A 17,570-nucleotide genomic window follows, 5' to 3' on the forward strand; every position below is an offset into this window, starting at 1 on the left:
GCGACTATGAGCCTCGCTCGGATGCGAGGAAGAGGGATCCAGGAAAGGGGGTGAGAGCGAGGGGGAGTGAGAGAGAGTCGAGGGGAGTGCGTGGCGTCGTCGGGGGCCTCCAGCAGCGAGCGGGGAAGCAGGAGGTGGCCGGCGCGTGCTCGCGCGCGGCGGCCACACGCGCTGTCCTCCTGGCAGGAGGAAGACGACAGGGGAGGGGGACAGGTGGGCTGGGCTGCTGCTGGGCTGCACAGTGCTGGGCCAGCACATGAGCTGGGCTGCAGGTAAGCACAGGTGGGTTTTTACCATTTCTGTTTCTTTTCTATTTATCTGCCATTTGTTTTGATTTGATAAAAATACCAAATCATTTTATTTTATTCTGTAAATTTTAGTAGGGACTAGTTGGACCACTCCAAAGCCCCTCACCAAAATTCAGAATTATTGGACAATATTTCATATATATATATAAATATTTATCCAACGCAAATAATTACTGGATTAACTCCAAATGTCCAAAATAAATATTTATGAGCTCCTGAAAATATTGGTTTGATTTTTACCTCTCACCAATATTTTCAGAGAGTAACATGAACATTTTCCTGGACCTTTTTGGAGAAATTTTTATTTGGATTATTTCCAGAAATGATTTCTGAGGGTTTCACAATCCCCATTTCAAAGTTAAATGAAATTTAAACATGATGCACACATGACGGCTAGCCTAGGTCATACCATAACTAGGGATGTGACACCTGCATCTACTACTATTACTCCACACATCGACCGCTATCCAGCATGCATCTAGTGTATTAAGTTCATGGAAAACGGAGTAATGCAATAAGAACGATGACATGATGTAGACAAGATCTATCTATGTAGAGATAGACCCCATCGTTTTATCCTTAGTAGCAACGATACATACGTGTCGGTTCCCTTTCTGTCACTAGGATCAAGCACCGTAAGATCGAACCCACTACAAAGCACCTCTTCCCATTTCAAGATAAATATATCAAGTTGGCCAAACAAAACCCATATATCGGAGAAGAAATACGAGGCTATAAGAGATCGTGCATAAAAGAGATCAAGAAACTCAAATACTTTCATGGATATAAAAAGATAGATCTGATCATAAACTCAAAGTTCATCGATCCCAACAAACACACCGCAAACGAGCTACATCATATGGATCTTGAAGAGACCATTGTATTGAGAATCAAGAGGGAGAGAGAGGAAGCCATCTAGCTACTAACTACGGACCCGAATGTCTACAAAGAACTACTCACGCATGATCGGAGAGGCACCAATGGAGGTGGTGAACCCCATCTGAGATGCTGTCTAGATTGGATCTGGTGGTTCTGGACTCTGCGGTGGTTGGATGAATATTTCATCGACTCCCCTAGGGTTTCTGGAATATTGGGGTATTTATAGAGTAAAGAGGCAGTCCGGGGGGACCCAAGGTGGGCACAACCCACCAGGGCGCGCCGGGGCGCACCCTGGTGGGTTGTGCTCCCCTTGAGGCACTCCCCCTGGTGCGCCCGGGCACCCCCACCAGGTTGTTGTTCCTTCTGGCCCATAAAATCTCTGTAAAGTTTCGTGGCATTTGGACTCCGTTTGATATTGATTTTCTGCGATGTAAAAAACATGGAAAAAACAGCAACTGGCACTTGGCACTATGTCAATAGGTTAGTACCAAAAAATGATATAAAATGATTATAAAACATCCAAGATTGATAATATAACAGCATGGAACAATCAAAAATTATAGATACGTTGGAGACGTATCAGCATCCCCAAGCTTAACTCCTACTCGTCCTCGAGTAGGGAAGTGATAAAAACAAAATTTTTGATGTGGAATGCTGCCTAACATGTCATATCATATTCTTTTCTTTATAGCATGGACATTTGGACTTTTATATTGTTCAAAGCAATAGTCTAGTTTTGACATGATAATTTAAATACTCAAGCATATCAACAAGCAACCATGTCTTTCAAAATATCAACGCTAAAATAAGCTATCCCTAGCCCATCATGCTCAACCATTGATCCATTCATGAAACACACTCGCATATTAGCTAACCCAATACTCAAGTACGATCATATTGCCTCCTAGTTGGTGCTTTTATAAGAGAAGATGGAGACTCAAATTCAAAATAAAAATTGCATAAAGTAAAAAATGCCCTTCGCAGAGGGAAGTAGGGATTTGTAGAGGTGCCAGAGCTCAAAGCGAAAAACTTAGAGATAAAAACATTTTGGGAGGTGTATCCATCCCACCAACGAAAACGACTTAGAGTTCCCAATACTTTCCATGCTTAGATATATCATAGGCGGTTCCCAAACAGAAAATAAAGTTTATTCCTTTTTCCACCATACTTTCACTTTCCATGGCTAACCGTATCCACGGGTGCCCTCCATACCAACACTTTCCAAGGAATTTATTATTTGACAACATAAAGTAAATTCATTTTTTTCATTTCGGGACTGGGCATCCCTAATACCTTTGCCTTACTCTCGTGCAATGACAAGTGAATAAACACTCATCTTGAGAATAACACATCTAGCATGGAAAATATAGCCACCCCTCACCCTCCGCGAGCAAAATTAGAGATGGCACATACAAATTTGCTTAGAACGACAAAAGAATACCGCATATAGGTAGATATAGTGGACTCATGTGGCAAAACTGGTTTAAAGGGTTTTGGATGCACAAGTAGAGATCATACTTAGTGCAAAATGAAGGCTAGCAAAAGATTGAGAGGAGACCAACCAAGAAACGAATAATCTCATAAGCGAGCATTAAGCATAACTAACACCGAATAATGCACCACAAGTAGGATAATTTCATTGCATAACTATTGACTTTCGTGCTTGCATAGGGAATCACAAACCTTAACACCAATATTCTTACTAAAGCATAATTACTCATCAAGATGACTCACATATCACATCATCATATCTCAAAACTATTACTAAGAATCAAGTTTATTTTGTCCAATGATCTTCATGAAAGTTTTTATTATATCCTTCTTGGATATCTATCACTTTGGGACTAATTTTCATGTGTTGCTTTTCATAAGCTCAAACAAATATAAGTGAAGATCATGAGCATAATTTTTTTCTTTCTCTCAAATTAATTTAAGTGAAGCAAGAGAGAATTTCTTGAAAATTTTACTAACTCTCAAATAAATCTAAGTGAAGCAAGAGAGCATTTCTTCAAAAATACTAAGCACACCGTGCTCAAAAAGATATAAGTGAAGCACTAGAGCAAGTCCATAGCTCATAAAAATTTAAGTGAAGCAAAGAGAGCAATTCTAACAAGTCATGACATAATTTTGGCTCTCTCAAATAGGTGTGTCCAGCAAGGATCAAGACTTAAAACACAAAATAAAACAAGCAAAGACTCATATCATACAAGACGCTCCAAGCAAAACACATAGTATGTGACAAGAGAGAGATATAGCTTTCGAGTAAAATACCGATGGTCGTTAGAAGAAAGAGGGGATGCCACTCGGGGGCATCCCCAAGCTTAGTTGGTTGCTCATTTTTGGATAATAGCTTGGGATGCGGGGCATCCCCAAGCTTAGGCTCTTCTACTCCTTATTCCTTCATCCATCGTAAGATAACCCAAAACTTGAAAACTTCAATCACACAAAACTCAACAAAACCTTCGTGAGATCCGTTAGTATAAGAATAATAAATCACTACTATAAGTGTTGTATCAAACCAATTCATATTTTGTTCTTGCATTATATCTACTGTATTCCAACTTTTCTATGGCAAAAACTCATCAAAGAAAACCATAGAGCCATCAAAATAAGCACACAACACAAAGAAAACAGAATCTGTCAAAACAGAACAGTCTGTAGCAATCTGACTATTTCGAATACTTCTGTAACTCCAAAAATTCTTTGAAAAATTAGATGACCTGAGAAATTTGTATATTGATCTACTGCAAGTGGAATGGGTATTTTATCGCTCTCTGGTAAAAAATGAAAATTATATTTTCGTGAGCGTAAAAGTTTCTGTTTTTTCAGCAAGATCAAACAACTATCACCCAAGAAGATCCTAAAGGCTTTACTTGGCACAAACACTAATTAAAACATAAAAACACAATCATAACAGTAGCATAATTGTGCTAACACTCAAAAACAGGAAGCAAAAAGCAAAAATAAATTTTTATTCATTGGGTTGCCTCCCAACAAGCGCTATAGTTTTACGCCCTTAGCTAGGCATAAAGCAAGGATCTAAGTTTTGTCATCTTTGGTTCGAGATCCATAAGATGCCCTCATGATTGATTCATATGGTGGCTAATTCTTGTTCTAGGAAAGTGTTCCATACCCTTCCTCAAAGGAAATTGGAACTTAATATTGCCTTCTTTCATATCAATCACGGCACCGATAGTGCGTAAAAACGGTCTACCAAGAATAATTGGACAAGACGGATTGCAATCAATATCAAGAACAATAAAATCTATGGGCACATAATTCTATTTGCAAGAATAAGAACATCATTAATTCTTCCCATAGGCTTTTTAATAGTAGAATCCGCCAAGTGCAAATTCAAAGAACATGTTCAAGATCGGTGAGACCAAGCACATCACATAAAGATTTTAGAATAGTAGAAACACTAGCACCCAAGTCACACAAAGCAAAACACTCATAATTTTTAATCTTGACTTGATAGTAGGTTCCCATTCATCATGCAATTTTCTAGGAATTGAAGCTTTTAATTCCAATTTTTCTTCGAAAGCTTTCATCATAGCATCAACAATATGCTTAGTAAAAGCTTTATTTTCTTCATAAGCATGGGGTGAATAATCATAGATTGCAACAAATAAATAAAATCAATCAAAGAGCAACTATCATAATTAAAGTCTTTGTAATCCAAAATCGCAGGCACATGACTAGCTAAAGTTTTGACCTCTTCAAACCCACTTTTATCAATTTTCTCAACAAGATTTTCACCCTCCGAAATATTGGGAGGCCTTCTACCTAAAGTTGACTCTTCTCCAATCCTTTTTTCATCAATATTAACTTTACTAAACAAGGAATCAATAGAAGAAACACCAATCATTTTAAGATCTTCATCACTTTTATCCTCTAGTGAGATTGGTTTAGCGGCCATTTGATTAACTAGAGTAGCTTTTGCATCAGATATTTTTCCTAGCAAACTTTCAGCAAAATCATACTTAGATTGGAGATTGCAAACTTCTCTACTAATATCATCAAGTTGTTTTGTTATAGCGGTTGGGGAACGTAGTAATTTCAAAAAAAATCCTACGCACACGCAAGATCATGGTGATGCATAGCAATGAGAGGGGAGAGTGTCATCTACGTACCCTCATAGACCGTAAGCGGAAGCATTATGACAACGCGGTTGATGTAGTCGTACGTCTTCACGATCGATCGATCCTCAGTACTAGTCTGAACGTACGACACCTTCGCGCTCAGCTCGGTGAAGTCCCGCGAACTCATGATCTAGTAGAGCTTCCGGGAAGAGCTTCGTCAGCACGATGGCGTGGTGACAGTGTTGATGAAGCTACCGACGCAGGGCTTCGCCTAAGCACCGCTACGATATGACCGAGGTGGATTATGATGGAGGGGGGCACCACACACGGCTAAAAGATCAATGATGAATTGTTGTGTCTCTAAGGGGTGCCCCCTCCCCGTATATAAAGGACTAGAGTAGGGGGAGGGGGCCGGACTCCTATGGCGATCCCCATGAGGAGTCCTACTCCCACCAGGAGTAGGACTCCCCCCTTCCAAGTAGGAGTAGGAGTAGGAGTAGGAGAGGAAAGGAGAGAAGAAGAGAAGGAAAGGGGGCGCCGCCCCCCTCCTTGTCCAATTCGGACTAGAGGGGGAGGGGGTGCATGGCTGCCCTAGCCGCCCCTCCTCTTCTCCCACTAAGGCCCATTAGGCCCAATATACTCCCTAGGGGGTTTCGGTAACCCCCTAGGTACTCCGGTATATGTCCGAAACCTCCCAAACACTTCCGGTGTCCGAACATAGTCGTCCAATATATCGATCTTTACGTCTCGACCATTTCGAGATACTCCTCGTCATGTCCGTGATCATATCGGGACTCCGAACTACCTTGGTACATCAAAACACAAAAACTCATAATACCGATCGTCACAGAACTTTAAGCGTGCGATCCTACGGGTTCGAGAACTATGTAGACATGACCGAGACACGTCTCCGGTCAATAACCAATAGCGAACCTGGATGCTCATATTGGTTCCTACATATTCTACGAAGATCTTTATCGGTCAAACCACATACCAAATATACGTTGTTCCCTTTGTCATCGGTATGTTACTTGCCCGAGATTCGATCGTCGGTATCTCAATACCTAGTTCAATCTTGTTACCGGCAAGTCTCTTTACTCGTTCCGTAATGCATCATACTGTAACTAACTCATTAGTCACATTGCTTGCAAGGCTTATATGTGATGTGCATTACCGAGAGGGCCCAGAGATACCTCTCCGACAATCGGAGTGACAAATCCTATTCTCGATCTATGCCAACTCAACGAATACCATCGGAGACACATGTAGAGCACCTTTATAATCACCTAGTTACGTTGTGACGTTTGGTAGCACACAAAGTGTTCTTCCGGTAATCGGGAGTTGCATAATCTCATAGTCATAGGAACATATATAAGTCATGAAGAAAGCAATAGCAGTAAACTAAAGGATCAAGTGCTAAGCTAACGGAATGGTTCATGTCAATCACATCATTGTCCTAATGATGTGATCCCGTTAATCAAATGACAACTCATGTATATGTATAGGAAACTCAACCATCTTTGATCAACGAGCTAGTTAAGTAGAGGCATACTAGTGGCACTATGTTTGTCTATGTATTCACACATGTATTATGTTTCCGGTTAATACAATTCTAGCATGAATAATAAACATTTATCATGATATGAGGAAATAAATAATAACTTTATTATTTCCTCTAGGGCATATTTCCTTCAATAGCATCAAGCACAGTGGAGTGTTCCTTAAGTTCTTCGATAAAATACTTATTATGCTCAAATTGTGTAGTCATATATTCTTAGTAATTTTCTCAATTTCAAGAAAAATATAGGGGTAAGGAACCTCATAATATTTTATCATAGGCATCATGATTACGCAAACAAAAATGCACACAAAAATAGATCCAGCAAGAAAACCGCGAACGGAAAAGAGGGGCGAATAAAACGGCAAATTTTTGTGAAGTGGGGGAGAGGAAAACGAGAGGCAAATGGAAAATAATGTAAATTGCGAGGAGATGAGATTTGTGATTAGGAACCTGGTATATGTTGAAGATCCTCCCCGGCAACGGCGCCAGAAATTCCTTTTGATGTCGCTTGAAGCTACATCGGTATTTCCCCAAAGAGGAAGGGATGATGCAGCACAGCGGTGGTAGGTATTTCCCTCAGAAATGAAACCAAGGTTATCGAACTAGTAGGAGAACCAAGCAACACAACGTAAACAGCACCTGCACACAAATAACAACTTCTCGCAACCCGGTGTTAAAGGGGTTGTCAATCCCTTTCGGGTACGGCGCCTCAAGATAGGCAAACAGATGTGAGGTAAATTTGTAGTGGGTTGATAGATCGAACGCCAAATAAATAAATAAGAATAAATTGCAGCAACGTATTTTTGGGTTTTTGGTTTAATAGATCTGAAAAATAAATGCGCAAAGGAAAAGTAGATCGCAAAGGCAAATATATGAGAAAGAGACCCAGGGGCGTAGGTTTCACTAGTGGCTTCTCTCGAGAAAAATAGCAAACGGTGGGTGAACAAATTACTTGTTGGGTAATTGATAGAACTTCAAATACTCATGACGATATCCGGACAATGATCATTACATAGGCATCACGTCCAAGATTAGTAGACCGACTTCTGCTTGCATCTACTACTATTACTCCACACATCGACCGCTATCCAGCATGCATCTAGTGTATTAAGTTCATGGAAAAACGAGTAATGCAATAAGAACGATGACATGATGTAGACAAGATCTATCTATGTAGATATAGACCCCATCGTTTTATCCTTAGTAGCAACGATACATACGTGTCGGTTCCCTTTCTGTCACTAGGATCAAGCACGTAAGACCAAACCCACTACAAAGCACCTCTTCACATTGCAAGATAAATAGATCAAGTTGGCCAAACAAAACCCAAATATCGGAGAAGAAATACGAGGCTATAAGAGATCATGCATAAAAGAGATCAAAGAAACTCAAATACTTTCATGGATATAAAAAGTTAGATCTGATCATAAACTCAAAGTTCATCGATCCCAACAAACACACCACAAAAGAGTTACATCATATGGATCTCCAAGAGACCATTGTATTGAGAATAAAGAGAGAGAGAGAGAGTGAGAGAGAGGAAGCCATCTAGCTACTAACTGCGGACCCGAAGGTCTACAAAGAACTACTCATGCATCATTGGAGAGGCACCAATGGAGGTGGTGAACCCCATCCAAGATGGTGTCTAGATTAGATCTGGTGGTTCCGGACTCAGCGGCGGCTGGATGAATATTCCGCGACTGCATGAATATTCCTCTGCAAGTGTATAAACTAATCATGGTTAGCCATGTCCCCGGTTATGGACATCCTGAGTATCTGGTAATTGAATTATTGATTTGGTCCCATCACTATACTTAATGAATTTGTTGGGTTATTAATATTTTGGGATTGAGTTGGAGGAACCTTCTCAATAATGGCATAAACTTGGTAGTTAAATAAAAATATTCCTTTGTTGTAGGAAAAAATTAGCTTTATGCAAAATTAAACTTAGAGCCTCCACCAGCCAAATATGCATGTAGTGATAGCTATTATTCATCATTGCTCTTTGGTGTGAATTTGCCAGTACATTCAATGTACTGATCTACATGGCTGCAACGTCTCATGTTGCAGGAGTCTTACGACGAGTAAGTGATACGTTAGGGTTACAATTTCTACACTCAACTTTGCCGTTGGTGTTGATGGGAATCCACAACCTTGTTGTAACTTCCGCTATATGGATTGAGGTAATAGTATTTACGTTACTTTATACATGTGATTTACCTCTGTTATAAATCCTCGAGTACTGTGTGTGTCAGCATACCGATCCAGGGATGACACTTAAGCACAGAGACTTCGATCCATTCGGGTCGGGTCGCTACAAGATGGTATCAGAGAACATGTTGACTGTAGGACATGACCCTAGAAACTGGAAAGCCCATAGGAAAGATTTTCTCTTAAAACTTTATTTTCAAAAAGATCTTTTACCTCTTGTCCTTTCTGAGCTTTATCAAATATTCCCTTTTAGTTAGACTATACCCCTTTCCCCTTTTGACCACACAAATATTCAGCTGATGATACCACTCCAAGAAGTACAAGATATTAGACAACTAGGACCACTCGGAATGAAGAGGATTTTACCGTGCGTTATAATAATGGAAACTACAACGGTTGAAGACTCCGAAGACTAGGAGAATTTCAAGGCTATGCAGAATTTCCAGATTGGTATGACCTAGGAAGTCTACCCTTATGGAACTTCTCAGACTATGGAAGTTGCCAATACCCAAGATCAAGGTGTGTCGGAGAAAGATAGGAACATGGAGCATTAAAACTCAAAGTTTTTGTCAAGGAAATCCCAAGACAGGAGATATCAACTATGGAATGATAGCTCATGATAGAGACATGGGCATAAACACGGCTATCCATGATGTTATCGCCTGCTTATGCTATTGTTACCGTGCTTAGTTAAGCATGCATTTCGTCGGAAGGATTTGATGACAAAAGGGCTAATGGAGCATCTATCAGCAAAATATGAGGTTTTTAACCTTAGTTGGTGTATCACCAGGATATGGAGTATTACATCAAGAATTTTAAGATGGACCTGCAGGAAGCTGTATTTGAAAGGGAAGCATTTCGTGAAGAACTCAGGACCCAGAAGCAGAAAGTAGCCAAGCTGGAGGAGCAAACCTCGAGATACCAGAGATTCGTCAGGAACTGAAGGACAGTAGTACCATGGCTCAGGCCAAGGATGTTGAAAACCAGAAGTTTGGAATGCAACTGAAGGACATGCTCCGTTTCCCATCTGACAAGAGCTCGTCTAACTTCTCTTGGCCCCTGGCTGACGCTTTTAATGCATTCATTAGGGACACGGCTATTCGTGAGATTCCTAGGGTTGGCACCCGTTTCACTTGGTCCAACCACCAAACTCCCCCAATTCATTCGGTTCTTGATAGGGTTTTTGTTTGCTCTAGGTGGGATTCCTTATTCCCCCGTGCCAGTCTTAGAGCCCTGGCTTGTGTTGGTTCTGATCACACCCCCTTGATTCTTGATGATGGTTTGCGCCCAGCGGGCTTTCCGACATTCCAGTTTGATGCTTCATGGCTCCAAGTGGAGGGGTTTAATGAGTTGGTGGCACAAAAGATTCTGTCTTTCCTCTCCTCTACTCGACGTTCTTTTATCCCTATGGATGACTGGCATCAATGCTCCTATTTTTTGCGTCGATTTCTTAGAGGCTGGTGTAAAAACCACTACGTTGAGTCTAGGCGGGACAAAGCTAGGCTGCTGGCTCAAATTGGCGTTTTAGATGATCGCGCCGATAGTACTGGGCTGTCCTCGTCTGAATGGCAAACCCGATATGGTTTAGCACAGGCGCTACTGGGCATCCATAGGCAAGAGGAAGTATACTGGAAACAACGAGGTACTATCAACTGGACCTTAAAGGGTGACTCTCCTACGTCTTATTTTTTTGCGATTGCTAACGGCAGGCACCGGAGATGCATTATTGATAGCCTTTTGATAGACGGCGTCAGGGTCTCTGACCCATCGGTGATCATGCGGCATGTGGTTGATTTCTTCTCTAACCTCCTAGCTGATAAGCCCGTGCTAGGCTTTAAGTTGGCCTCGACCTTTTGGTCTCCTCTGGACCAGCTGTCGGGCGCTGATAATGAGAGTTTACTGATCCCTCCCACGGAAGAGGAAATATTCGAGATGATCCGGACTGGCAACCCGAATGCGGCTTCTGGGCCTGACGGCTTTTCCATCCCTTTTTTCCGGCAATTCTGGCCTCAGCTAAAGGGATTAATTATGGCTATTTCTCAAGGCTTTTGGTTGGGGACTGTTGACATCTCCATACTTAACTACGCTGTTCTCACCCTCATTCCTAAAGTTAAAGGCGCTGACTTGATATCCCAATTTAGACCCATTGCTTTGATTAACAATTTTGCTAAGTTTCCTGCCAAGGGTATGGCTACTAGGATTTCTCCGATCGCCCATCGGGTTATTAGCCCCTTCCAATCCGCGTTCATTAAGGGGAGATTCATTCTGGACAGGGTGCTTTGCCTTCACGAGATAATTCATGACCTTCACTCAAAGCACTCTAAGGCTGTAGTTCTTAAACTTGATTTTGAAAAAGTGTATGACTCAGTCAGCTGGAGTTTTCTTTGCCAAGTTCTATTGGCCAGGGGCTTCGATGGTGCGATGGTACACCGCCTGATGCAACTTATCTCTGGTGGGCACACGGCGGTGGCTGTCAATGGCCAGACCAGTAACTTCTTTGCCAACGGTAGGGGCCTAAGGCAAGGAGATCCGGCGTCTCCCCTGCTTTTCAATTTTGTGGCTAATGCCTTATCTCATATTCTGTCTAGGGCTGCGGTTGCTGGTCACATCTCGCCGGTTAGCTCCCATCTTATTCCTAATGGCATCTCCCACCTCCAGTACGCGGACGACACCATCACGAATATGAAATTTCTTCTTCTCTGCTTTAAAGCCTTGTCGGGCCTTAAAATCAACTTTTCTAAAAGCGAGGTCATTGTGACTGGGGTATCTGTCTCGGAAGCGTAGAGGGTCGCACATCTCTTGAACTGCTTGCTAGGGTCCTTTCCTCTCAAATACTTGGGCCTACCCATCTCCCCGCTTAAGATTTTGGCCAAAGAGTTTGCACCGGCTGTTACTAAAGTTGGCAATAGAGTTTTGCCGTGGCGAGGGTGCTATAATTCTCAAGCGGGAAAGGTCGCCCTTACCAACTCCTGCCTTTCCTCTCTCCCGATGTTTCTAATGGGCTTCTATCTTCTGTCAGATGGGACTCCCGCTAGTTTCGATAAGCACAGGGGTGCCTTTTACTGGAATTCCTCCGATAACAAACGCAAATATAGGATGGTTAAATGGGACCTCATTTGCAGACCTAAGAACATGGGGGGCCTTGGCATCATTAACACCAGAATCATGAATAAGTGTCTCCTATTAAAGTGGTGGTGGAAGATTATGTCCCTTGATGATCGTCCTGCTTGGCTAAACCTTCTCAAAGATAAATATTTTCCCTTCTCGAGTCCTATGTTCGCTTCCTCTTCTGGTGGCTCTCAATTTTGGCGCCAGCTTGTTAGTATTAGACCGCTATTTCGGTCCCTGGTGAAATTCGTAGTCCGTAACGGCAATTCTTCGCGTTTTTGGTTAGACTGGTGGGTTGGAGACACCACCCTTGCGGTGGCTTATCCGACTCTGTTTTCGTTTTGTGATAACCCTGAGATCTCTATCTCTGAGCTCTCGGCCCAGGGGTGGGTTTTAGATTTCCAGCGCTCTCTTTCCCCTGTGGAGTTGGAAGAATGGCAACGCCTTACTGCCTGCTTCCCCCTGCTCTCGGAGGAAGAGGACTCCGTTTTCTGGCCTCACACCCCTTCGGGGTGTTTTTCTATTAAGTCGGCCTATTCACGTCTAATCGCTGGTGTTCGCTCTGACAAGTTTAAACCAGTTTGGTCTGCCCGCATACCTCCTAAGATCAAAATCTTCCTTTGGCAAGCTCTTCATCGCAAACTCCCTGCGGGTGACCAGATTAAAAAGAGGAACGGGCCGGGTTCTGACAGTTGTCAACTGTGTGGCACCCTAGAGAATACAAAGCATATATTTTTCCAGTGCTCGTTAGCTAAATTCATCTGGAGTTGCATTAGACTTTGGCTCCATGTTCCCTGGAACCCTGCCTCTTTTGAGGATCTTCGGCGATGTATCAATACTCTAGTAGGCCGGTCTAAACGGGTTTTCATGGTGGGCTGGGCAGCGGTCTGTTGGGCACTTTGGACTACTAGAAACAAGTTCACTATTGAACACATTTTCCCGGCTAACCCTGTGAGTTGCTTATTTAAAGCTAATGTTTTTTTGCAGCAGTGGAGATCATTGACTAAGGATGGGGACATTGAGGCTTTCGACGGTATGCTATCCAAAATGAAATCTACGGCTTCTTCTCTACTGCGGCAGTCCAGGAGGATGGTTTCTTAGTGTCTTTGGTTGATCGTTTGGCTGGCCTGCGTGCCTTGACAGGCTGGATGCCTTGTACCCATACTTTCTATTCGTGCTGTGTTAAACTGAGTGGTTTACTCTGTGGTTGTGACTCTGCCTGGTGGCTTTATTTATAAAGTTGGGCTCGCGCCTTTTATCTAAAAAAACTACAGAATATTAAAGGACGTCATGAGAGACTTCGCGTCAACAGAGATGATCTGGCAAAAGAACTTGAGAAGGACAAGCACGATCGAAGAAAGCCATCGGAGACATGAATAAGACTTGAAGAGTTTGACGACTTTGAAGATTTATTAACCTTTAGAAGACCAAACCCCTATTATATACCTACATTAGATGCGGTGTTTGTGAGCTGTCATTTGTTTGATGTTTTCCCGACAGCCACAAAATAAAACATGTCTCTTCAAAAGTATTGTTTGTATTGTGTGTACCCCCTCTCTATCTCTCTTATCTTACCCCAAAACCCATGGACCCAATAGAGGATGAATGGAGATGAACTCATATTTTCTAGACCAATGATTCAATTGGAGACAGACCGATGGATTCAAAACATGGAAGATCACATGAAGAATAACACTATAGCCGGAAAGGATATGGCTCAGCATGCTCTTCAATGCTTTGAAAGAGGTGCTGCTACTTGGTGAAGGATGTATCAAACCATCAATGGATGGCAAGGAGTAACCACTTGGGAAGAATTTAAGTTGACTCTGCTCAACTCTCGTCGCGTGTCCCAGAAATTGAAGCCTTATGGAAATGATATGAAGAAACCTTGTGCATGCAAGCTTTGTGGAGAAATAGGACACAACCATAAAGAACACAAGGATGAATGCCCTAATTGTGAAGGAAGTCACCCAGCTGAAGAATGCCCAACTAGGCAGATTACTTGTTTCTTATGTGAAGGGACTACCCACTACCCTGCTCAGTGTCACATTTACCCCATAGTACAACGAACTATCCAACAGAAGAAAGAAGCAATGAAAGTATCCCTCATGGAAATTTTAGAAGAACATGTGATGAAGGAAGAGGTGGAGGACACACCCAAAGAAGACCCAATTAAACCCTGCACCAAGTCGTGCTATTCATGTGGAGAAGAAGGACACATCTCCCAAAATTGTCTGCATGGGGACCTAGTAGAATTCTCGACAGAGGAAGTAGAGTATGACCCACAGGAAATAGAAGCCCTGATTGGAACGGAAAAGTCCAGGAAGAGAAATAGATTGGAATCCAGGAAGGACCTGAGTCATATCACCTGTTTCAGGTGCAAGGAGTTAGGGCACTACTTCAGCGGTTGCCCCAAAAAGGAAGCCGAGGACCCAAGGAGGCTTTGAAATCACAAGGAAACCTCGAGACTTGTCAGAAGTAATATGTTTCTGTTGTAATGAAGTAGGGCACTTTTCCAGAGATTGTCCCAATGAGGATATCCTTGTTAAATAGTTGAGTCTGTAAGAAATATAGTAGTAGCAGTGGGAACATTTCCTGTATATTGAGGTGTTGAGTTGAGGCATGTAATGGAAATACAGGAGAATGTAATAATTTGAGAATCAATAAAGTTAGCATCATAAGTACTGATTTGGATTTTATGAGTAGTTACTCTATGAAGAAAGATTTTGACCATTTTCGTGGATATGAGAAATATGGTCTAAGGATGAATTTGTGCATTTTAAGGGTAGTAGTACCCTATAAGGACACTTGTCCTCTGGAAAGGATTATGGTATTCCATGGAGTGGACTTGGGACAAAATAAGTACGAGTTTTATCTCGATATGTGGGATATCCCAAGAATATGAAGGGATGAAGTATTATTGGACATAAAGGAGGTATAATGTTGGAGCAATTGTAACTCCATGATGAGTTTGAGTAATCACGTCTTAGTTTGGTACCAATAGAAGGAAGGGAGACAATACAATTGGATGGATTTAAGAATGCTAGGAAGCCGGATGTTGGAATGATGATCAGTTGTCCCGATGATGAATTCAAGGTTTACAAGTGATGAGATGGGCCATAATCCACAGGCTCCAGGACCCGCCAAGAAGCAAGCACACTCTTGCTGAAGGAAAAAACCTGGTAGAAGATACGACTTTTATCGACAGACGAGCTTATAGGAGAAACGCAAAACCTGAGAGTTGTGAAAGAACTGTAGATGTTTGTTTGGCTTGCAGAATCAATGGATTTATCCGAACTTGGTTCGTCGACAAGCAAAATTCTGCAAAGCTTGTGAGGATGACGGAGTGTTAGAACGCGAGATTCACTGAACCATATACAAGGTAATGATTTGGGTGCGGGATGGATTGATCACCATACCAACTTACTCTTATTGTTCGCCTCTGCTACATGGGATGGTAAATCTGAGTGACTTACCTATAGTAGAGAGACGTCGATCAAAACCTTGTTTAAACCTTAGAATGGTATGACAATTTTTCCCTTTGTACTAGGCAGCTGTTGCCAATCGTAGGTCATACGGTGAGAATGAAGCCCAGACCCGTTTTCTGCAGGAGAAACCATAAATGGTTGACCACCATGAGATATCGATGGTTGTTTAGTATTGGCGCCAGACTCGTCAGCTAAGAAGACCCGGTCACGAACCGTGCCAAGATGAAAAGACAGAAGAATTGAAGAAAAGGTTATGCCACTACCGGGAGGTCCTAGAGAAGAAATTATCCTGAAGATCTGAGAGGATCGACACTGTCAACGAAAAGGGTGATTATATGAGTTTTGATGGAACCGTAACCATGCTTCTAAGGGTGGTAGCTCCCAAGACCCCTTGAGGCGAATCGATGGATTTTGAGAAGACCCTGAACCTAACCTATTTCTTGCTAGCCTCTCCGAATCTCGAGGACGTGATTCATTTTAAGGGTGGTAGGTTTGTAACATCCCAAAATTCTAAATTTTGGAATGTTATATTAAATAAATAGTTTTGATTGATTGTTTGATTGTGGTATGATTGCTTGTGTGATATTGAGTGAAATTTGAAACTTTTTGGAAGTTGAGTCAGAGGGAATAAAAGGACTTTCCCAAAATGTTCCATCTGAAATGATTTGAAACCACATTTGAAAGTATGCAAACTTCATGCCACTCAAGGACTTTCAAGAGAGGAAGATGAAATGACTTCTCCAAAGTTTAAATGAAAGAGTGGGGAGTTAAACCACTTTGAAATTCCATTTGAATCCTTCCCATTTGAATAGTTTCAAATTCCTCTGACCCATTTCAAAATAAATAGAGGAGCAACATGAAACTCCAAACCAGGTGAAAATTTGAAATATATTTGAATGAGGAAAACAGAAAAAATTTGGAAGTGGTTTGAATTTCAATTTCCAAACCATTTAGGAGTTATTTGGCTTTTAATCAAATTATTTTTCTCCTAAAAATAAATAGAACGGAATAAGGGTAAAATGATTCCCTTCAATGGAAAATTAGGAGAAAATAATTTCGAAATAATTTTGGTATTTAAAAAATGATTTGTATTGGGTTTTATTGCAACAACAACACTGTTTGACTTTTGTCAATCTTTGTGGATTTTTTTAAACTTGGAAAATAGTTCATGTTGTAGGAAATCTTTTTCTAAATTTTTTGATATATTATATGGCTACATAATATTGTTGTATTTATTTATGATTCTTTTTTGTCTTGTCTGTGCTTTATTTTTTTTTAAAAAGGGGGGCGAAGCCACCGAGGTCCAACTCCCTCCCTCTCTCTCCGCGGCCCAGCAGCGCCTTAGGCCCATGGCCTCTCCCTCTCGCACCAAAGCGCTAAGCGCTCAGTCGACTGCTCCTCTCGCTCGTTCCCTTCTCGCTGACAACCAGGGCTCCCTCGTTCTTCTTCCGCCCCACGACAGAACAACGTGTGCACGTACACGACAACAGAAGCGAATCAATCGATCGATTTGATCGATCTCCGCAGCCCCTTCTGCAAGACTTGCCACCTATAAATACTCTCCGACTCCTCCTCGTCCGATTTTTGCGAAAACCTCGATCTCCCGTGCCCTAGGGAGTCATTCCGATCTCGCCGGAGTTCGCGATGCTTCACTGAGCTCGGCCGCCTTGCCGCGCCTCCACTCTCCCCTTCCGACCACCTCCGCCACCACCATCACGTCTGCCTTGACGCGCCGCACCTCCCTGTGCTCTCAGACGAGACGGAGAACCACCGGAGCCACCGCCTCATCACCGCCATCCACGACCGAAGCTACCTCACCGGAGCCACGGTTCGCCTGAACTCCACCAGCGTCGCCCTGCCCGATCCCGTCATCCAGAGCCACTCGACCCCACGCTGTAGCCGCCGCCCCTCCGTGCCTTCGCCTGCCTCGCCG

The sequence above is a fragment of the Triticum urartu genome, chromosome 2 (assembly GCF_003073215.2).
Source record: "Triticum urartu cultivar G1812 chromosome 2, Tu2.1, whole genome shotgun sequence".
Taxonomy (NCBI): Eukaryota; Viridiplantae; Streptophyta; class Magnoliopsida; order Poales; family Poaceae; genus Triticum; species Triticum urartu.